The following is a 24,648-nucleotide window of genomic DNA, read 5'->3' on the forward strand; positions in this document are numbered from 1 at the left end:
TTCGACAGAGTCCCACATAAGAGATTAGCATCTAAAATTAAAGCGCATGGGATTGGGGGCAGTGTATTGCAATGGATAGAAAATTGGTTGGCAGACAGGAAACAAAGAGTAGGGATAAATGGGTCTTTTTCTGAATGGCAGGCAGTGACTAGTGGGGTACCGCAGGGATTGGTGCTAGGACCCCAGCTATTCACAACATACATTAATGATTTAGATGAGGGAACTAAATGTAATATCTCCAAATTTGCAGATGACACAAAACTGGGTGGGAGGGTCAGTTGTGAGGAGGATGCAGAGAGGCTTCAGGGTGATTTGGACAAGTTGAGTGAGTGGGCAAATGCATGGCAGATGCAGTATAATGTGAATAAATGTGAGGTTAGCCACTTTGGTAGCAAAAACAGGAAGGCAGATTATTATCTGAACGGCTATAAACTGAGAGAGGGGAATATGCAGCGAGGCCTGGGTGTTCTCGTACACCAGTCGCCGAAGGTAAGCATGCAGGTCCAACAGGCGGTAAAAAAGGCAAATGGTATGTTGGCCTTCATAGCGAGAGGATTTGCGTACAGGAGCAAGGATATCTTGCTGCAATTATACAGGGCCTTGGTGAGGCCACACCTGAAATATTGTGTGCAGTTTTGGTCTCCTTATCTGAGGAAGGATGTTCTTGGTATAGAGGGAGTGCAGCAAAGGTTTACCAGACTGATTCCTGGGATGGTGGGACTGAGGTATGAGGAGAGATTAAGTCGGTTAGGATTATATTCGCTGGAGCTCAGAAGAGTGAGGGGGAAACTCATAGAAACCTATAAAATTCTAACAGGGCTTAACAGGGTAGAAGCAGGAAGGATGTTCCAGATGGTGCGGGAGTCCAGAACCAGGGGTCATAGTCTAAGGATATGGGGAAAACCATTCAGGACTGAGATGAGGAGATATTTCTTCACCCAGAGAGTGGTGAACCTGTGGAATTCGCTACCACAGAAAGCAGTTGAGGCCAAAACATTGTATGTTTTCAAGAAGGAGTTAGATATAATTCTTGGGTCTAAAGGGATAAAAGGGTATGGGCGAAAGCCGGAACAGGCTACTGAGTTGGAAGATCAGCCATGATCATAATGAATGGCAGAGCAGGCTCGAAGGGCCAAATGGCCTACTCCTGCTCCTATTTTCTATGTTTCTATGTTACACATCGCCATTTGCACAGCTCCTGACAAAGTTCTCATTTTTGTCAACAGGAAATGTATCACGTTACATTCAGGTGGTAGCCAAGTATCAGCAACACAAACAGTGAAGCAATCAAGAGTTTGTCCAATAGTTTGAGGTGGAAGTAAAATACAAGGTTAGCTTCTAGAAGACATGGATTGACTAAACGTAGACGTTGATGTCTTTTTAAAAACTCCAGCCTCACAACATTTTCCTTCTAACGTTAATTGAGCAAGTCTTGACTCCTTTGAACAATTTCAGATGGGCCATTCTGATGTAATGATCCAGAGCAAGTTGGCAGAATAATTATGGGATGTTCCATTCTCCACAGTCCAGCCTCTGAGAGAGGTTTACGCGTGCTTGCCAAGAGAGGCTGCAACAAAGTAGGCCCCAGAGGACAGAAAATGGCGGGGGGGGGGGGAGGGTGTGGATTGGACTGCAACGGAGGGAATTAAACAGACCTTCCGCACTTCACAGTGTCTGAAGCAACTACAGATGTTGCACACAGATGAACAGTTCTTTTGAGTCTTGCACACAAGCACAGCCAGCAAGAAGAAAGACAAAATGTAAGACTTTCTTAAATAGTAAAACTGTGTGTCCACTTTCAAGTTTTTGGCATTAGAATAAATGCCTTTGGTCTTTTAATGGACTAAGTTTTGTTTATTTGAAGTAAGAAAAGTAATGACAATGTTGAGCATTTGTTCTCACTAATGTACTGTAGTGGTGCTTGTTGTGCTTAACATGATGTACTTCTGTGCCTTCAGTACTAATTAGCTAAGTTCTTCTCATGTATTACTTTCAAGGGATGCTTTTTGGAGTGAGTAGGTGTAGACAATTCTTTTGAAATCTCCTGGAGATATGCACATGTGAATCCATTGCTCCCACCCATGTGTTGCAGGGTCAGAGTCCCGCATGTCCCAGCGCTAACCCATCCTGTTCCAGCTGTGGTGTCTCTGCTTGCTCAATTCTGCTTCTCCAGTAGCAACAGCTATCTGCATTTACATAGCACCTTTAACATAGTAAAGTATCCCAAGGTGCTTCACAACAGTGTAATCAAACAAAATGTCATCAAGCCGCATAAAGAGATATTGAGACTGGTGATTAAAAGTTTGGTCAAAAAGGTAGGTTTTAAGAAGAGTCTTCAAGGAAGAGAGCGAGAGGAAGAAAAGAGAGGCAGAAGGCTTAGGAAGGGAAATCCAGACGTTAAGCCCTAATCAGTTGAAGGTGCAGCCACCAATGGTCGGCGGGGGGAGGGAATGGAAATCGGGGATGTGCAAGAGGTCAGAATTGGATGAGCGCAGAGATCTCAGAGGATTGTAGGGCTGGAGGAGGTTGCAGATATAGGGAGGCCATGAAGGGTTTTGAACACAAGGCTGAGAATTTCAAATTTGAGGCATTGCTGGACTGGGAGTCAAATGTAAGCCAGCGAGCAGAGGGATAATGGATGAATGGGACTTGGTGTGAACCTAAGTCACTGGCAGGTGCTCAAGGGACATTGACCAGCCCAGTAATTCTAGAGGTAGGATGCTGGGGGAGACTGAGTCCCGATAGTGGCCACTGTTCCCTATGTGTGCAAAACTGTTGCACAGCAGTGCTTCATCATTGGTCAGAAGCATGGAGTGGCTCAAGATGCTCTGCCTGCCATCCCACAACCTCTTGCTTCCTGATCCATTCCCTGTGTTACCTTGTTAGACTCATTGATAGACTACTATCCCCAAGTGTGTGGGACTGAAATTGGACATGGGGAAGGGCACAGAATAGGTGTTTGGGAACATAAGGGCAGGAGTAGGCCATTCAGCTCCTCGAGCTCGTTCCCCAATTCAGTTAGACCATGGTGAATCTGTATCTTAACTCTATCTACCCACCCAGATTCCTTAACGCTGCATACCCTTTCCTCACAAAAATCTATCAATCTCAGTTTTATCGCCCGTTAAACAACACGCCTAATATTCAGCTATTGAAGTCAGTGGGACTGAATATCAGGCCAGGCATATAACGGGTGACTGGTATGATAATGCCCATTTCCACCCATATCCAATTTCAGCCCTCTGAGTCTGGTTTGGCACACTTCCACAGGAGGCCTGTTAATGCAATAACTGGCACCTAATGCACTGATGCTAATTGAGCGCCTGCTTCTCATATAATTAAATGTAGAAACCAAAGGCCTTCGATGCACCACTGAGCTCAGTGAAGCCCAGCTAGTGCAATGGGAATCATGATCTGTATCACACGGAACACCGAGGCCAAAAATAATTAAACAAAGCCACCTCTGATAATAGGATTGATGCACCCGAAAATCAGTTTCACTGGTTTGTAACAGTTGGCCCTTTTTCATGTGCTTCCCTCCCCAGAATGATTCCTGAATTTCACAGATGGCCAGCTGACCTTCTATAGCTGCTGATACTTGAAGTTGTGGCCCACATGATCCCTGACATTCCCAATACATCATCATCAATGGGCCAAGAGCACCAGGAAAATACCCTGGGTTGACCTTACACTAGTGGGTGTGGGCCGCTCATTTGTTTGCAGGTGCTCACTGGGCTTAATGGACAGTGGTCCAGAATATTGTTCGCAGGGTGTTTGGATGAGCAGACTGTTCTGTGATGCCAGCCTCCTCCTCCTGGACGACTAGCCTTTCTTTAAAAATCATGGCAGAGGATAAGCACGTGGACACACGGCGGGCAGGAAGCTCCCATGGGCTTTGAGATCCCGATGTTGGGATCAAGTAGGAGCCCCAAGCCTGCACTTGCTGGAAACCAGACTGGCAGAGCTAATTTCCTGGAGGCCGCCTCCGCGCTCATCATCCAATTAAGGACGGAGGACCGGTTCTCGATGCTGTAGGACTAATCAGAGGGCTAACAGCTCTCTGGCTTTGATGGCCCCCCCCCCCCCCCACCGCCCCGGACATCTGCAGGGAAGCTGCCTCCATTAGGCTGGAGGTTCTGCACGCAGTGGTGCGGCTGCTCCACCACCGCCAAAATTCCAGGAAGGTTGGAAAATGGCCCCTAATTGGGACTTCAAGTACGCAAATTGGCTGCCCGCCTCCACAGTGTGGGCAGCTGATCCACTTTCCTGCCTGCCCCTGGGAAAATTCCCTGGTGACGGGAATGTGGCTCCACCTATTTTCGTGGCCCACCCAACTCCAAGCCCACCACCGAAGGGCCAGGCATGAAGGCAGCAGCTCATGACTGAGTGCAGCTCGAGACCAGAATGTAGGCTTGGGAATTTGGTAAGTGTGGGAATTCAGTGCGGAGAGGGAGGAGGTGCTATACTGACCTTTTACCAAAATGAGTGGTCTGGGAAAAGGAGCCAGACACCAGCAGCAAGATGTGAGAGCTGGAGCCTGGAAGCATTAGTTAGGTGAGCAGGCAGGTGAGTGGTTTGTGAGTTTTTTGTTTTTTTCTCTCTAAACGGGGGCATTAGTTTAACTGGTACTGGGGAGATATAAGTATTGCATTAAACTTATAGCTTAAATAGTTAAGCCAATTGATATAACTATAGATAATTGTTGAGTGATATTTCTAAATCTAATTTATTAAATTAAACATTGTAAAGATGGCAGGACAGGGGATGTGTTGCAGCTGTAGCATGTGGGAGCTGGTGGACGCCTGTGTGATCCTCAGCAACCACACCTGCGGTAAGCGTCTGCAGCTCGAGGAACCTGGGATCAAAGTAGTTGAGCTGGAGTCTGAGATTTGGTCACTGCGATGCACCAGGGAGGGAGAAAGTTACCTGGACACATTGTCACAGGAGGCAGTCACACCCCTTAGGTGAGGTACTTCTGATTTGGTCCATGGTCAGGGACAGGAGGGTGTGACTGTAAATGAGGCAAGTATGGGGATCCAGAGGTAGCACTGGAGGAGACTCAGCTCTTGCAATTGTCCATAAGGTTTGATGTTCTTGAAGTTTGGGTGGATGAGAGCAGGGGCTGTAGGGAGGATGAGCAAACTGACCACGGCATTGTGGTGGTACGGGGGGGCGGGGGGAGGTAATTCAAGTGGGGGGAGTTAAAAGGAATGTAGTTGTAGTAGGGGACAGTATAGTTAGGGGGATAGATATGGTTCTCTGCAGCAGAGAGCATGAGTCCAGAAGGAAGTGCTGCCTGCCCGATGCCAGGGTTAAGGACATTTCCTTGGGGCTGGAGAGGAGATTGGAGTGGGAAGGGAAGAATCCAGTTGTCATAGTCCATGTGGGTACCAACGACATAGGCAGGACTAAGAAAGAGGTTTTGCTGAGGGAGTATGAGCTGCTAAATTAAAAAGCAGAACTACAAAGGTAATAATCTCTGGATTACTACCTGAGTCATGAGCAAATTGGCATAGGGTAAATAAGATTAGAGAGTCAAAGATTGGTGTGGGAGAAGTGGGTTTTGATTCATGAGGCACTGGCACCAGTAATGGGGAAAGAGGGAGCTATACTGTTGGGACAGCCTTCACCTGAACTGCGCTAGGACCAGTGCCCTGGCAAATCATCTAACTAGGGTGGTAGAGAGGTCTTTACACTAAATAGTGGGAGGGAGGGTTGACATGAGGGGAGATTCGGAAAGTTAAAGAGAAAGGACAAGGAAACAGTGCAAGGTAATCTTATGGCTTATGAGAACTAGAGTGTGACAGGAAGGGACAGAGCATGCAAACATAAGAATGCACCAACAAGTAAGGTCAGATTAGGAAAAAATGGTAAGAAGACAGAATTAAAGGCTCTTTATCTGAATGATTGCAGCATTCATAACAAGATGGATAAATTGATAGCACAACTAGAAATAAATGAGTATGCTATGATAGCCTTACAGAAATAGAGTTGCAAGGTGACCAAGGCTGAAACCTGAATATTGAAGGATATTTGACATTTCGGAAGGACAGGAGGAAAGGAAAAGGAGGTGGGGTATCTCTGTTAATAAAGGATGAGATCAGTACAATAATGGAAAATGATCTTGGTTCAGAAGATCAAGATGTAGAATCAGTTTGAGTGGAGATAAGAAACAGCAAAGGAAAGGCGTCACTGGTGGGAGTAGATTATCAGTCCCCTAACAGCAGCTACAAAGTAGGACAGAGTAAAGATCAAGAAATAATGGTGGTTGCAAGAAAGGTATGGCAATAATCGTGGGTGATTTTAATCTTCACTTCAATTGGACACATCAAATTGGCAAAAGTAGCATGGAGGATGAATTGGTAGAGTGTATTTGGGACAGTTCCAATACATTGGGGCGGCACAATGGCCTCACAGCTCCAGCGACCCGGGTTCGGTTTTGGGTACTGCCTGTGCGGAGTTTGCAAGTTCTCCCTGTGACCGTGTGGGTTTCCTCTGGGTGCTCCAGTTTCCTCCCACATGCCAAAGACTTGCGGGTTGATAGGTAAATTGGCCATTGTAAAAAAAAAATTGCCCTTAGTGTAGGTAGGTGGTAGGAGAATTGAGGGAAGGTGGGGATGTGAGAGGGAAAATGGGATTAATGTAGGATTAGTATAAATGGGTGGTTGATGGGCAGTGCGGACTCGGTGGGCCGAAGGGCCTATTTCAGTGCTGTATCGCTCTATGACTCTATTAATATTAATGTATTGTTTATACATTAACAACAATACATTCTGAAACCTACCAGGAACCAAGCTATTTTGGACCTGGTATTGTGTAATGAGGCAGGATCATAGAAAAGTATCCTCTAGGCAAGAGTGATCATAACATGATAGAAATTCACATTCAAATTGAGGTGAGAAATGTAGGTCCATAACTAATGCCTAAAACTTAAATAAAGCCTATTATAAGGTATGAAGACAGAGATGGCTAAAGTGGACTGGGAAAATAGGTTAAAAGGTAAGATGGACAAGAAGCAGTGGCTGACATTTAAGAACATATTTCATTACTCTCAACAAAGATATATTCCATTGAGGAAGAAAGAATCTACCAGAAGAATGCACCATCCATAGCTAACAAAGGAAATTAAGGGCAGCATCAAATTGAAAGAAAAGGCATAAAATGCCTTAAAGATTAGTGGTCGGCCAGAAGATTTGGGAAAATTTTAGCAACCAAAAAAGAATGACTAATAAAATAATAAAGAGGGAGACATTGGAGTATGAGAAAAAAAACTAGCAAGAAATATAAAACAGACAGTAAAGTTTCTACAAATATATTGCCATTCAAGACCAAGAATGAGGCATATTAATTTTGTCATAAAAATTAATTTTGTCATGAAAATTGATTTTAAACTGGTGCTGGAGCGAGGAAAGGACTTGTTAAACAGACTAGCCGTGGCTGGAAAATATATTTGCATATTAACAGACAGTGCTTGGAAGGACAAAGGACCATTCCCTGACACATTCAACCCACAATGGACCTTGATCACCAGGTATTGTGTGTAAAAGCAGCATTCCAGAGACTGCTAAGGTGATACAATCCAGGACTGGTTAGACCAACTGGCCACATGACTAACTGGTTGCTCCAGGGTTTTTTGAACTGGCCACAGAGCGTTTAAACTGACAAAGACTGTTTGCTCCTGAATTGAGAAGATCTCTCCTATCTATTCCCATCTCTTTCTCAAAGAACTCCAAGTTCACTGAAGACACATGAACCTCAAGAGAGAACAGTCTCCTGCAGCAAACGAGGCTTGAGAAGAATACTGGGCCCCAACGAAAAGCAAGATCTACCTACAATCAAGGACTCTACAGTAAGCTTGAAGAACCATAACAAAAACTCTTCAGATATTGCCTCCAATTTTTCCACCTATTTTTTCTTCTGCTCTTTGCTGTCTCAATTTGCATGTGTGTATCGCATATGCATGCCTGCGTGGGGGCGTTGTGTATCCATAGGCATTAACTGAATTAGAGTTTAAGTTTAATAAATTTCAATCTTTCTTCTTTAAACCTAAGAAAACCTGGTTGTGCTGGTTTCTTTGCCTTATAATTGGAAAGTGGTTGAACAAGGATTCACCAAAGGGGAGCTAAAAATATGGTGTGTTTAAAATTAAACACTGTTAAAGTAAGACCAGTTGAAGGCTAAATGGGAACCCGAGACCTCTTTTTCACCTGCTCGTAACAATATAAAAAGGGAAAGTAATTAAAGTGAGCATTGGTACCTTAAAGGGTGAGACTGGGGAATTAATAATAGGAAACAAGGAAATGGCAGAGGTTTTTTCTTCACTAAAAGAAATGGGAATACTAATGGGACTAAAAGCTGACAAATCCAATGGACCTGATGACTTGCATCTGAGGGTCTTAAAGGAAGTGGCTGCAGAGATAATGGATCCATTGGCTGTAATCTTCCATTATTCCTAGATTCGGTAAAGGTCCCAGCAGATTGAAAAATGGCAAATGTAACACCTCTATTTGGGAAAGGAGGGAGGCAGAAAGCATGAAACTATAGGCCAATTAGCCTAATGTCTATCGTTGGGAAAATGCTAGAAACCATTATTAAATAGGTAGTAGCAGGACATCTAGAAAATCACAATGCAATCAGACATGGTTTTGTGAAAGAGAAATCATGTTTGACAAATTTATTAGAGTTCTTTGAGGATGTGACAAGCAAGGTAGATAAAGGGGAACCAGTAGATGTAGTGTATTTGAATTTCCTAAAGGCATTCTATAAAGTGCCGCATCAAAGGTTACTACATAACACACAAGCTAAGAGCTCAAGGTGTTGGAGGTGATAAATTAGCATGGATAAACAACTGGCCAGTGAGCAGAACCAGGAATTAATGAATCTGGAATGAACATGGGCAAAGAAACCTACTGCCATCCCTCGGCAGATGAATCAGTGCTCCTCCATGTTAAATGCCACTTGGAAGAAGCACTGAGGGTAGCAAGGGCACAGAATGTACTCTGGGTGGGGGACTTCAAAGTCCACCATCAAGAGTGGCTCAGTAGCACCACTACTGGCTGAGTCCTAAAGGACATATCTGCTGGACTGAGCAGACGGTGAGAGAACAAACAAGAGGGAAAAACCTACTTGGTCTTGCCCTCACCAATCTATCTTTCCATGACAGTATTGGTGGGAGTGACCACTTCACAGACCTGTGGAGATGAAGCCTGTCTTCACAATTAGGACATTCTCCATCATGTTGTTTGGCACTATCACTGTGCTAAATGGGATAGATTCAGAACAAATCTAGCAACTCAGAACTGGGCATCTATGAGGCGCTATGGGCCATCAGCAGCAACAGAATTGTATTCAGCCACAATCTGTAACCTCATGGCCCAGCATACCCCTCACTCTACCATTACCATCAAGCCAGGGGCCTGGCTCAATGAGGAGTGTAGGAGAACATGCCAGGAGCAGAACAAGGCATGCCTAAAAATGAGATGCCAACCTGGCGAAGCTACAGCACAGGACTACATGCATGCTAAACAGTGGAACCAGCATGTTATAGACAGAGCTAAGGGATCCCACTACAGACAGATCAAATCAAACGTTGCAGTTCTGCCACATCCAATTGTGAATGGTGATGGACAATTAAACCGGAGGAGGAGGCACCACAAATATTCCCATCCTCAATGATGAGGGAATCCAGCATGTTAGTGCAAAAGATAAGGTTGAAGCATTTGGAACCACCTTCAGCCAGAAGTGTCAGGTGGCTGATTCATCTCGGGCTCCTCCTGAGGTCCACAATATCACTGCTGTCAGTCTTCGGCCACTTCGATTCACTCCATGTGATATCAAGAAATGGCTAAGTGCACTGGATACAGAAAAGGCTATGGGCTCTGACAAGATCCCCGTTTTAGTACTGAAGATTTGTGCACCAGAGCTAGCTACATCCTTAGCCAAACTATTCCAGCTATAACATTGGCATCTACCCGATAATGTGGAAAATTGCCCAAGTATATCCTGTACACTAAAAGCAGGACAAATCCAATCCAGCTAATTACCGTCCCATCACTCTACTCTCAAGCATCAGCAAAGTGATGGAAAATGTCATTGACAGTGCTGTCAAGCGGCATTTACTCTACAATATCCTGCCCATCGATGCTCAATTTGGGTTCTGCCAGGGCCACTCGGCTTCAGACCTCATTACAGCCTGTGTCCAAACATACACAAAAGAGCTGAATTCCAGAGTTGAGGTGACAATGGCATCAGGCAGCATTTGTCTGAGAGTGGCATCAAAGAGCCCTAGCAAAATTGAAATAAATGGGAATCAAAGAGAAAATATTCCACCGTTTTTTGTCATACCTAGTATAAAGGAAGATGGTTGTGGTTGTTGGAGGTCAATCATCTCAGCCCCAGGACATCACTGAAGGAGTTCCTCAGGGTAATCTCCTAGGCCCAACCATCTTCAGCTGCTTCATCAATGACCTTCCTTCAATCATAAGGTCTGAAGTGGGGATGTTTGCAGATGATTGCAGTGTTAAGCACTATTCACAATTCCTGTTACTGAAGCAGTCCATGCCCACGTTCAGCAAGACCTGGACAACCTTCAGGCTTGGGCTGAGAAGTGGCAAGTAACATTTGCATCACACAAGTGCTAGGCAATGACCATCTCCAACAAGAGAGAATCTAACCATCTCCTCTTGCTTTCTACAGCAATTTCAATGACATGGTACTAATGACATTGGTAGGAAGAGGGATGAGGTCCTGAAAGCAAATTTTAGGGAGTTAGGAAGGAAATTATAAAGCAGGACCTCCAAAGGAGTAATCTCAGGATTACTCCCAGTGCCACGTTCTAGTGAGCATAGGAATAGGAGGATTGATTGATTGAACACGTGGCTGGAGAATTGGTGTAGGAGGGAGGGCATCAGATTTCTGAGGCATTGGGACCGGTTCTGGGGCAGGTGGTACCTGTACAAGATAGATGTGCTGCACCTTAATAGGACCGGAACTAACATCCTCGCAGGGAGATTTGCTGTTGGGGAGGGTTTAAACTAGCTTGTCAAGGGGATGAGAACCTGTGGGGTAGCTCAGATCAGAAGGAAGTAAAGCTGGTAACAGGAGGTAGAAAAGTAGCAAATGACATTAGAAGGCAGGCGAAACAAAGGCGATCATCAACTAGCTTAGAATGCAGAATGTCAGAAAGACAAGGTTAAGGGCACGCTACCTGAATGCACGCAGCATTTGACTTAAAGGCTCAAAAGGAGGTAAATGGGTATGATCTAATTGCCATAACAGAAAAGTGGCTACAGGGTGACCAAGACTGGGAACTGAATGTTCAAGGGTATTCAACATTTAGGAAGGACAGGCAAAAAGGAAAAGGAGGTTGTGTTGCACTGATAATAAGGGATGGGATTAGTACATTAGTAAGGGAGGATCTCATATCAGAAGAACAAAACGTGGGATCTGTTTGGGTGGAGCTAAGAAACAGTAAGGGGCAGAAAACATTGGTAGGAGTTGTTTATAGGCCACTAAACAATAGTGGTAGTGTGGGGTATGACATTAATCATGAGATTAGAGAAGCATGAAGAATACAGTAATCATGGGCGACCTCTATTTGCATATAGACTGGGTAAACCTACTGAGCACTAATGCTGTGGAGGACGCGTTTCTGGAGTGTGTTAGGGATGGTTTTCTAAAGCAGTATGTTGAGGAACCGATTAGACAACAGGCTATTTTAGATCCAATATTGTGTCATGAGAAAGGGCTAATAAATAATCTTGTTGTGAAAGAACCCTTAGGGATGAGTGACCATAATATGATAGAATTTTACATTATGTTCAAAAGTGAGGTAGTTCAATCTGAAGCCAGGGTGTTACATTTGAACAAAGGAAATTATGAAGCTATGAGGGGAAAATTGGCTGAGGTGGATTGGGAAAATACATTAAAATGTATGACAGGATGCGGGCAATGGATAGACTTTAAACAAATATTACATAGTTTACAGCAACTATACATTCCTTCAAGGTGCAAAAACTCCAAAAGTAAAGGCAGCCAACCGTGGGTAATAAAATAAATTAAGGATTGTATAAGAGTAAAAGAAAAGGCCTATGAAGTTGCCAGAAATAGTAGTAAACCTGAGGATTGGGAGGATTATAGAATACAGCAAAGAGCACAAAGAAACTGATAAAGGGAGAATAGAATATGAACGTAAGTTAGCAAAAAATATAAAAACAGACTGTAAAAGCTTCCATAGGTACATAAAAAGGAAACATTTGGCTAAGACAAATGTGGGTCCATTACAGGCAGATTCAGGAGAATATATAATAGGGAATAGAGAAATGGCAGAGAAGCTAAATGATTACTTTGTGTCTGTCTTCACTGAGGAAGATACAAGAAATTTCCCAGAATTAGAGATCCAAGGGATTAGGGGGAATGAGGATTTGAAGGAAATTAGTATTAGTAAGAAGGTTGTATTGGAGAAATTAATGGGGCTGAAGGTTGATAAGTCCCCAGGACCTGATATTCTACACCCTAGAGTGTTGAAAGAGGTAGCTATGGAGATAATGGTTGCATTGGTGATCATCTTCCAAACTTCGACAGATTTTGGAGCAGTTCTTGCAGATTGGAAGGTCGCAAATGTCACCCCACTATTTAAGAAGGGAGGGAGAGAGAAAACAGGGAATTACAGACTTGTTAGCCTTACATAAGTCATAAGGAAAATGTTAGAATCTATTCTAAAGCATGTGATAAATGGACACTTGGATAAGAATGATCTGATTGGGCATAGTCAACATGGAATTATGAATGGGAAATCATGTTTGACAAACCTGTTGGACATTTTTGAGGATGTTACCAACAGAATTGATAAAGAGGAGTTGGTGGACGTAGTATACTTGGATTTTCAAAAGGCCTTTGATAAAGTCCCCCACAGGAGGTTGGTTATCAAAACTAAAGCACATGGGATAGGAGGTAATATAGTGGCATGGATTAAGGATTGGTTAACAGGCAGAAAACAGAGAGTAGGAATACACGGGTCATTCTTGCATTGGCAGTCTGTGACTAGTGGGGTACCGCAGAGATCAGTGCTTGGGCCCCAGCTGTTCACAATATATATCAATGATTTGGATGTGGGGACCAAATTTAATATTTCCAATTTCGCGGATGACACAAAACTAAGTGGGAATGTATGTTGCGAGGAAGATGCAAAGCGGCTTCAAGGGGATTTGGACAGACCTAATCGGTGGGCAAGAACATGGCAGATCGAATATAATGTGGAAAAATGTGAGATTATCTACTTTGGTAGGAGGAAAAGATGTGCAGAGTATTTCTTAAATGGTAAGAGATTAGAAAATGTAGATGTACAAAGGGACCTGGGTGTTCTTGTTAATAAGTCACTGAAAGCGAATATGCAGGTGCAGCAAGCAATTAAGAAGGCTAATAATATGTTAGCCTTTATCACAAGAAGATTTGAGTACAGGAGTCGTGAAGTCTTGCATCAATTGTAAAGAACCTTGGTTAGACCGCACCTGGAGTAGTGTGTGCAGTTTTGGTCCCCTGACCTGAGGAAGGATATTATTGCCATAGAGGGAGTGCAATAAAGGTTCACCAGACTCGTGCTCAGGATGGCAGAACTGTCGTATGAAAAGAGATTGGAGAAACTGGGCCTGTATTCTCTCGAGTTTCGAAGAATGAGAGGTGATCTCATTGAAACCTACAAAATACTGAAAGGGATAGACAGGGTAGATGCAGGTAAGATGTTTCCACTGGTTGGGGAGTCTAGAACCAGGAGACATAATTTCAAAATAAGGGGGAAGCCACTTTGGACAGAAATGAGGAGAAATTTTGTTACTCAGAGGGTTGTGAATCTTTGGAATTCTCTACCCCAGAAGGCTGTGGAAGCTCAGTCATTGAGTATGTTTAAAGCAGATGGGTGACCGCTAGAAGGGGCAGGCAGTCAGTGCAGGACTCCCCTGTGGCTATCCCCATCTCTAACAAGTATACCGTTTTGGATACTGTTGGGGGGGATGGCCGATCAGGGGAAAACAGCAGCAGCCAGAGCACTGGTACTATGGCTGGCACTGTTGTTCAGCAGGGAGGGACAAAGCGCAGAAGAGCAATAGGGGACTCGATAGTCAGGGGCACAGATAGGCGCTTCTGTGGACGTGAAAGAGACTCCAGGATGGTATGTTGCCTCCCTGATGAAAGGGTCAAGGATGTTTCTGAACGGACAGGGGGTATTCTGAAGGGGGAGGGTGAACAGCCAGACGTTGTGGTACACATTGGTACCAATGACATAGGCAGGAAGAGTGACGAGGTCCTGCAGGGGGAGTTTAGGGAGTTAGGTAGAAAGTTAAAGGGCAGGACCTCTAGGGTTGTAATCTCGGGATTACTCCCTGTGCCATGTGGCAGTGAGGCTAGAAATAGGAAGATAGTGCAGCTAAACATGTGGCTGAACAGCTGGTGTAGAAGGGAGGGTTTCAGATATCTGGACCATTGGGATCTCTTCAGGGACAGGTGGGACCTGTACAAGAAGAACGGGTTGCATCTAAGCTGGAGGGGCACAAATATCCTAGCTGCGAGTTTTGCTAGCGTCACTCGGGAGGGTTTAAACTAGTGTGGCAGGGGGGTGGGAACCAGAGCAGTAGGACAGCAAGTGAAATAAATGAGGGGGAACTAGTAAATAAGGCCAGTAAGACTAAGAGGAAGAGCAGGAAGGGAGATGTTGCGGAGCACAGCGGGACTGGTTGTCTGAAGTGCATTTGTTTCAAGCGAGAAGTATAACAGGTAAGGCAGATAAACTTAGAGCTTGGATTAGTACTTGGAACTATGATGTTGTTGCTATTACAGAGACTTGGTTGAAGGAAGGACAGGATTGGCAGCTAAATGTTCCAGGATTTAGAGGCTTCAGGCGGGATAGAGGGGGATGTAAAAGGGGTGGGGGAGTTGTATTACTGGTTAAGGAGAATATCACAGCTGTACTGCGGGAGAACACCTTGGAGGGGTCGTGCAGCAAGGCAATGTGGGTGGAGCTCAGGAATAGGAAGGGTGCAGTCACGATGTTGGGGGTTTTCTACAGGCCTCCCAACAGCCAGCGGGAGGTAGAGGAGCAGATATGTAGACAGATTTTGGAAAGATGTAAAGGTAACAGGGTTGTAGTGGTGGGTGATTTTAACTTCCCCTATATTGACTGGGACTCACTTAGTGCTAGGGGTTTAGATGGGGCAGAATTTGTAAGGAGCAACCAGGAGGGCTTCTTGAAACAATATGTAGATAGTCCAACTAGGGATGGGGCCGTACTGGACCTGGTATTGGGGAATGAGCCCGTCCAGGTGGTCGAAGGTTCAGTAGGGAAGCATTTCGGGAACAGCGACCATAATTCCATCAGTTTTAAGGTACTTGTGGATAAGGATAAGAGTAGTCCTCGGGTGAAGGTGCTAAATTGGGGGAAGGCTAATTATAACAATATTAGGCAGGAACTGAAGAATTTAGATTGGGGGCGGCTGTTTGAGGGTAAATCAACATCTGACATGTGGGAGTCTTTCAAATGTCAGTTGATTAGAATCCAGGACCAGCATGTTTCTGAGAGGAAGAAGGATAAGTTTGGCAAGTTTTGGGAACCTTGGATAACGCGGGATATTGTGAGCCTAGTCAAAAAGAAAAAGGAAGCATTCGTAAGGGCTGGAAGGCTAGGAACAGACGAATCCCTTGAGGAATATAAAGACAGTAGAAAGGAACTTAAGCAAGGAGTCAGGAGGACTAAAAGGGGTCCTGAAAAGTCATTGGCAAACAGGATTAAGGATAATCCCAAGGTTTTTTATACGTATATAAAGAGCAAGAGGGTAACCAGGGAAAGGGTTGGCCGCTCAAGGACCGAGAAGGGAATCTCTGTGTGGAGCCAGAGGAAATGGGCGAGGTACTAAATGAGTACTTTGCATCAGTATTCACCAAAGAGAAGGACTTGGTGGATGATGAGCCTAGTTAAGGGAGTGTAGATAGTCTCAGTCATCTCATTATCAAAAAGGAGGAGGTGTTGGGTGTCTTGCAAAGCATTAAGGTAGATAAGGCCCCAGGGCCTAATGGGATCTACCCCAGAATACTGAGGGAGGCAAGGGAAGAAATTGCTGGGGCCTTGACAGAAATCTTTTCATCCTCATTGGCTACAGGTGAGGTCCCAGAGGACTGGAGAATAGCCAATGTCGTTCCTTTGTTTAAGAAGGGTAGCAAGGATAATCCAGGAAATTATAGTGTGCTTTTCTGAATGGAGGGATGTGACTAGTGGTGTTCCGCAGCGATCAGTGCTGGGACCTTTGCTTTTTGTAGTATATATAAATGATATGGAGGGAAATGTAGCTGGTCTGATTAGTAAGTTTGCAGACGACACAAAGGTTGGTGGAGTTGCGGATAGTGATGAGGATTGTCAGAGGATACAGCAGGATATAGATCGGTTGGAGAGTTGGGCGGAGAAATGGCAGATGGAGTTTAATCTGGACAAATGTGAGGTAATGCACTTTGGAAGATCTAATGCAGGTGGGAAGTATACAGTAAATGGCTGAACCCTTAGGAGTATTGACAGGCAGAGAGATATGGGCGTACAGGTCCACAGGTCACTGAAAGTGGCAATGCAGGTGGATAAGGTAGTCAAGAAGGCATACGGCATGCTTGCCTTCATCAGTCGAGGCATAGAGTATAAAAATTGGCAAGTCATGCTGCAGCTGTACAGAACTTTAGTTCAGCCACACTTCGAATATTCCGTGCAATTCTGGTCGCCACACTACCAGAAGGATGTGGAGGCTTTGGAGAGGGTACAGAAGAGGTTTACCAGGATGTTGCCTCGTCTGGAGGGCATTAGCTATGAGGAGAGGTTGGATAAACTCTGATTGTTTTCACTAGAACGACGGAGGTGGAGGGGTGACATGATAGAGGTTTACAAAGTTATGAGCGGCATGGACAGAGTGGATAGTCAGAAGCTTTTTCCCAGGGTGGAAGAGTCAGTTACTAGGGGACATAGCTTTAAGGTGAGAGGGGCAAAGTTTAGAGGGGATGTGCGAGGCAAGTTCTTTACACAGAGGGTGGTGAGTGCCTGGAACTTGCTGCCAGGGGAGGTGGTGGAAGCAGGTACGATAATGCCATTTAAGAGGCATCTTGACAAATACATGAATAGGATGAGAATAGAGGGTTACGGTCCCCGGAAGTGCAGAAGGTTTTAGTTTAGGCAGGCATCAAGATCGGCGCAGGCTTGGAGGGCAGAATGGCCTGTTCCTGTGCTGTACTGTTCCTTGTTCTTTTTTCAGAGATTGACAGACTTCTCAATACAAATGACATAAGGGGATATAAGGATAGTGTGGGAAAGAAAGCATCGAACATAGGAACATAGGAGCAGGAGTAGGCCATTCAGCCGATCAAGCCTGCCCCGCCATTCAATATGATCATGGCTGATCATCTACTTCAAAGCCTTTGATCGTATTGAATGACGGAGCAGGCTCGATGGGCTGAATGGCCTCCTCCTGCTCCTATGTTCCTATGTTCCTATCAGAGCTGAATACTGCCAATTTTAGAAATGATAATTCGAGACAAAATTAATAGTCACTTGGACAAATGCGGATTAAATAAGGAAAGCCAGGACGGATTTGTTAAGGGCAAATCATGTTTAACAAATTGCTTCAGATCTTTGATAAGGTAACAAACAGGGTTGATGTGGGGAATGTGGGGAATGTGGTATTCATGGACTTCCAAAAGGCATTTGATTAAGTGTCACAAAGCAACAAAGTTAGAATGAAAGGGACAGTCGCAGCATGAAAACTAAATTGGCTGAGTGACAGAAACCGAGTCGTGGTGAACAGTTGTTTTTTGGACTGGACAAAGGTATATAGTGCAGTTACCAAGGGGTCACAAGGGTCGATGTTGGGACCGCTGCTTTTCTTGATATTATGTTAATGATCTAGACTTGGGTATGTCGAGCACAATTTCAAAATTTCTGGATGACACAAAACTTGGAAGTACTGTGAACTGTGAGGAGGATAGTGATAAACATCAAGAGGACATAGACAGACTAGTGGAATGGGCGGACAAGTGGCAGATAAAAATTAATGTCGAAAAGTGTGAAGTGATTCACTTTGGTAGGAAGAATGAGGAGAGGCAATATATATTAAAGGGTGCAATTCTAAAGTGGGTGCAGGAGCAGACCAGACGAGAAGACCAGCAGGGAAGATAAATGGAGTGGGAGCAGAGTTGAGAGGCAGTCCAGCGGGGGTGGGTGCGTGAGTTCAAATCCCACTGATGGCGTTTGAAAAAATCTTAGTATGACATCAAGGAAAGATGAATAAGTGATTGGTTGTGGCACTGACCCAGCTGGAGAAAGCAACAGCAGCAGAATAAGAGAGAGAGAGAATGTGGGGGAAGAGCACAGACCTGGCTGGAGGGTTTGGGGGATGGAGGTGGCAACCTGGAGGCGGGGAGCTGTTCCCTTCGCACACCTGGAGGATAAGATCACAGCTACATTTGTGGCAATCTGAGTCCTGCCAGTCGGTGCCTTCAATATTAACAACAACAACATCAAGAGTTAATGGCTAAAGGAGTAAACGTGACAAAATCTAGAGTGGAGTCCCATTAGGCGGTTGGCGTTTCCCTCAAGTTAGCACCTTCCAACAACACCTGCAAACAAATAGGCCCCAGACGTACAGGCTTTGGTCTTTCCCTGGACATCAGCCTAGGAGGTCAAGAGGGAGGTGCAGATGCCAGGCAAGTCTGCACCTCCTAAAACCATACCTAGGCTACACAACAAACAAAGGAAGGTCACCTTTTGGCTTAGAAGCTGGATTATGAGGACTACGTGTCCTGGAATGAACAGCGACCCACACTCTACAGCTAGTGTATGCAAGACAGCCCTGATTGACCATGAGCTACACAAGCTTGGTATCGACATTGCTGCTCTATCAATAACTAGATTAGCCGACACAGACTTTATTCGAGAGACTAATTACACTTCTGCTGGCCTGGAAAGAGCGCTGAAGATGTGCCGTGAGCATGATGTAGGCTTTGCAGTCAGTCAATTGAGCTGCAAGTAACAACCTCGGAGCACCTTATCTCACTGCGGTTATCATCCGATGGAGGCGCAGTCAATATCGTATGTGTCTATGCACCAACTTTAAAGGCCAGTATCTCAAATGAAGAGCATTTCCATAACTCCCTAGGTGGCATTCTGAGGAACATCCCAAATGCCAAAAGGCTATTCATCCTGTGTGACTCTAACGCACATGTTGGGGCAGACAGTGATTCATGGCCAACATACCTCAGTTGTCAATGATAAGAGACAACGCCTTCTTGAGCTTAGTGCCCTGAATGAACTCTGCATTACCAACACTTTCTTCCAGGGCAGATATCGCCACAAGGTATCATGACATCACCCAAGGCCTGGTCATTGGCACCAACTTGACCTAGTCATCATGAGCAGGCACGATCTGCCTAGTGTTCTTCACACCTGCACCTACCATAGCGCAGACTGCAACACCGACCACTCTCAGCAGCAGAGTGAATGTGCACCCCCGTAAGTTCCACAGCTCCAAACACGACAGCCTGCCAGGCATCAACATCCCTTGTATAAGCAATGATGCCAAATGCCAGCACTTCACACTGTCATTAGAAATCTTGCCACCCACCAAAGCCTTAATGGGAAGAACTGATGCCGACATTGATGAAGCTTGGAAGTCACTAAGTTTAATAATCTATGGAGCAGCTGATGCATCATTTGGTAAAGGCAGAACCCACCACAAGGACTGGTTTGAGACCACTCAGCTGAGGTGACATCTGTCACTCCTGCAAAAATCAAAGCCTACATGATGCACAACATAAACCCAACAACTAAGACACTGCATGGCTTGAAAGTAGCCACGATAGCCATGCAAAAGACAGGGAGATACTGCGCAAACAAACACTGGATCAATTGATGTCAAGAAATCCAAACTGCATGTGACAAAGGAAATCTCTGACTATGTACGAAGGGATCAAGCGGGCACTTGGCCCCGCCATCACCAATGTTGCTCCCCTGAAGTCGGCAGTTGGTGAAATACTCACCGACAGAAGTAAACAGATGTCTGTTGGGCTGAACACTACATTGAGCTGGACTCCTGTGAGTCAGACATCTCCTAGTCCATGCTTGACACTCTCCTGCAACTTTCTGTCATGGATGAGTTCGATGAAGAACCCTCATCACTGGAGCACAAGAAGGCCATAGACCATTCTAGTGAACAGAAAGGCACCGGGCAAGGACAGAATCCCAGCTGAACTGCTCAACCACGGAAAGTCCCATCTATTGCCAAATCTTTATAACCTTCTCGTTCACTGCTGGCTTTGTTCCACAGGAGACACGTGACGCCAAAATCATCACACTATACAAAAACAAAGGCAACAGAGGAGACTACAACAACTGCAGGGGCATCTCACTCCTTAGTATCAGAGGGAAGGCCTTTGTTAGGGTTATACTTAAAAGACTCCATTTACTTGCAGACTGAATGCACCCGGAAGTACAGGGTGGTTTCCGTGCCAGCAGATCTACTGTGGATATGATCGTCTCCATATGCCAGTGACAAAAGAAGCGTAGGGAACAGATTATACCCCTTTACCTTATTTTTGTAGATTTCACTGAGGTATTCAACACGACATTGGGAAAAATTGGCTGTCCACCAAGCTCCTCAGTCTCACCTGTTCCTTCCATGACAACATGCACTGCACTGTACAGTTTGATGGCTCCACTTCCCACAGTTTGAGAGTAAAGAATGGAGTGAAACAGGGTTGTGTCCTAGTCCCCCACTCATCATCTTCTCCATGCTCCAGGCCTTCGCCTTTCCTGCAGACATGGAAGGAGTTCACTTGCACTCTCGGTCAGACGGAAAACTCTACAATCTATCAAGGCTGACAGCGAAGGCAAAAACGCACCACGTCCTGATCAGAGAACTCCTCTACACTGTGCTAGCCACTCACACAGAAACTCAGCTACAAAGATTCATGGATTCTCTCTCCCATGCCTGTAACTTGTTCTCCTTGACTATAAGCATCAAGAAAACCATGGTCATGGGGCAAGATGTTGCATCTCTGCCCCGATCACACTAAATAACACTTCATTGAAGTGATTAGAAAATTCTGCCACCTTGGGACCACAGTAACAGACAATCTGTCCCTTGTTGCAGAGTGCGATACACGCATAGGGAAAGCAACTACCACCTTTGGCCGACTTGTGAAACGCAAATGGAATTACATCGAGCTGACCCTTAGGACCAAGCTGATGGTTTATAAGGCTTGTGTTCTCAGCACCTTGCTGTATGGCTGTGAAACATGGATGAATTACAGCTACCAGGAAAAGAAGCTTAATAATTTCCATCTTCGCTGTCTGTGGTGCATTACGGGTATATCCTGGCAGGACAAAATCACAAATGCGGTAATCCTTCCAACGGCAGAGATCCAAAGTGTGTCAGCACTAATCAAACAGAGGCGGCTTCGGTGGATCAGACATGTCTGCAGGATGGAAGATGGTCACATACCCAAGGACCTTCTGTATGGTGAGGTAGCCGGGCCAGACGACCAGTGGGGCAAGGATGCTTGCAAGCATGACATAAAGACCCAAAAGTTGACCATTGCACCTGGGAGTCACGGGCTGGTGAAAGAGGGAAATGGTGATGCATCCTGTGGACTGGTGTGCACTGCCATGATTACCAGTTGCAACAACAGCTTGGCAACAGGTGCCAACACCAAAAACAGCAACTCACAACGTCACTTGGCAGCTTCACGTGTGGAACGTGTGACAGAAACTGCCTCTCAAGGATTGGTCTTCACAGCCATCAGCAAAGCTACATCAAGAGAAGACACCCCACCTAAATGGATTGTTTGCTACGTGTCCATCATAGATGGAAAGATGTGAACACAGAGTAGGAGCAGAGAGACATGAGGGTATATGGACACAAATCATTGAAGGTTGCAGGGCAGGTTGAAAAAGCACTTAATAAAACATATGTGATCCTGGGCTTTATAAATAGGGACATAGAGTACAAAAACAATGAAGTTATGATAAACCTGTAGGAAGATTTTAGATTTTTTTTAGATTTAGATATACAGCACTGAAACAGGCCCGTTGGCCCACCGAGTCTGTGCCGACCATCAACCACCCATTTTATACTAATCCTGCACTAATCCCATATTCCTACCACATCCTCACCTGTCCCTATATTCCCCTATCACCTACCTATACTAGTGGCAATTTATAATGGCCAATTCACCTATCAACCTGCAAGTCTTTTGGCTGTGGGAGGAAACCGGAGCACCCGGAGGAAACCCACGCAGACACAGGGAGAACTTGCAAACTCCACACAGGCAGTGCCCAGATTTGATCCCAGAGTCGCTGGAGCTGTGAGGCTGCGGTGCTAACCACTGCGCCACTGTGCCACCCCATATTTATATGGCTGGATCCAGTTAAGTTTACAGCCAATGGTAACCCCCAGATGTTAATCACTGAAGCAGTGATTCGGCTTCAACCTGAGTATTGTGCCCAGTTCTGGACACCACATTTTTGGAAGGATGTGAAGGCATTAGAAAGAGTGCAGAAAAGATTCACGATAATGGTTCCAGGGATGGGGATCTTCAGTTACATGGATAGATTGGAGAAGCTGGAGCTGTTCCCCTTGGAGAAGAGAAGATCAAGAGGAGATTTGACAGAAGTGTTCAAAATCATGAGGGGTCTGGATAGAGTAGATGGGGAGAAACTGTTCCCTTAGGCTGAAGGATCCAGAACCAGAGGACACCGATTTAAGGTGATTGGCAAAAGAAGCAACAGTGACATGAGGAAAAACATTTTTACGCAGCGAGTGGTTAGGATCTGGAACGCACTGCCTGAGAGTGTGGGGGAGGCAGATTCAATTGAGGCCTTCAAAAGAGAACCAGATAATTATCTGAAGAGAGAAAATTTGCAGGGTTATAGAGAAAAGGCAGGGGACTTGGTGAGATACTTTTGTAGAGAGCTGGCACAGACATAATGGGCTAAATGGCCTCCTTCTGTGTTGTAACCATTCTATGATTCTATGATTAACATCTGGGGGTTACCATTGGCTGGAAACTTAACTGGATCCAGCCATATAAATACTGTGGCTACAAGAGCAGATCAGTGGCTGGGAATTCTGCAGCGAGTAACTCACCTCCTGATTCCCCAAAGCCTGTCCGCCATCTATAAGGCACAAGTCAGGAGTGCGATGATATACTCTCCACTTGCCTGGATGAGGGCAGCTCCAACAACACAAGGAGCTCGACACCATTCAGGTCAAAGCAGCCCGCTGGATCGGCACCCGATCCACCATGCTTAAACCTTCTCAAGTGTAATTAGGGATGGGCAATAAATGTTGGCCTAGCCAGCGATGTCCAAATACCATAACTGAATAAAAAAAGTCACTCACTTCACCACCAGCGCACAGTGGCAGCAGTGTTTACCGTCAACAGGATGCAGTGCAGCAACTCGCCAAGGCTCCTTTGACAGCCGCTTCCAAACCCACAACCTCTACCGCCTAGAGAAACAAAGGCAGCAGGCACATGTGAACACCATCACCTGCAAGTTCCCCTTCAAGTCAGTCACCATCTTGACTTGGAACTATATTGCCGTTACTTCACTGTTGCTGGGTCAAAAACCTGGAACTTCCTTCCCAACAGCACTGTTAGTATACCTGCACCCCAAGGACTGCAGCGACTCAAGAGGTGGCTCACCACCACCTTCTCAAGGGCAAATAGGGATGGATAATCAAAGCTGACCTTGCCAGTGATGCTCACAGCCCATGAATGAACAAAAATAATTTAGCTCAATATTATGGAGTTAAAGTTCCTCCCGGCATTTGTAGTGTTCCTGTTTGTCTCAGTTCCATGTGTATGGGAATACTGGGGTATATGGGTAAATTCAGAGCTTGCAGAGGACAGCCACACTCAGAAGACAGCACTTGTTGGAGCTAGCACACATTCTCCAACCCTTGTCCCCTTTGTTTGTGCTCCACCCGGAGACTGCAGAACACTAAACTTACCCTCCAGATGTTGAGTCTACAGAGCTCATGTGAAGGGTTATAGAGGTCAGAGCAGACTTGAGGCTGAATTTTCAGGTCTCACGGGCGGAGGGGTGGGAATGGAGGCAGGTGGGGATCATAAATACTGGCGCCAACGTGCACACTGATTTCCTGATGCTATTCCCAGCTCTGGCCATTTTCACCAGGGCGGTGGGAGGACAGGTCTATGATCCTGCCTGGTCCATAAAGAGGGTGAATTAAAATGTTTAAGTAGTTCATTAAGCCCTCGTTAAGGGGGGGGGGAGATGCGGTGTTGTTATATTCACGGGCCACACGGGCTGCATGCGCTGTCTGTGGCAGTCCAGCTGAATGGAGGCTGGCACAGTGAGGAGCCAGTCATTGCTGCCTCAGGGAATTATCTGGGCCACATAACAGGTTGATTGGTACAGAGGAGGACTCAGCCATTGGGAGACAAATGCCAGTGGCACAGTGCAGTTGGTGGCGGAAATGGGCAGTTGGCAGGGGAAATGGGCAGTTGGTGGGGGAAATGGGCAGTTGGTGGGGGAAATGGGCAGTTGGCAGGGGAAATGGGCAGTTGGCGGGGGAAATGGGCAGTTGGTGGGGGAAATGGGCAGTTGGCAGG

This window comes from Heterodontus francisci, chromosome 37, assembly GCF_036365525.1.
Source record: "Heterodontus francisci isolate sHetFra1 chromosome 37, sHetFra1.hap1, whole genome shotgun sequence".
NCBI lineage: Eukaryota > Metazoa > Chordata > Chondrichthyes > Heterodontiformes > Heterodontidae > Heterodontus > Heterodontus francisci.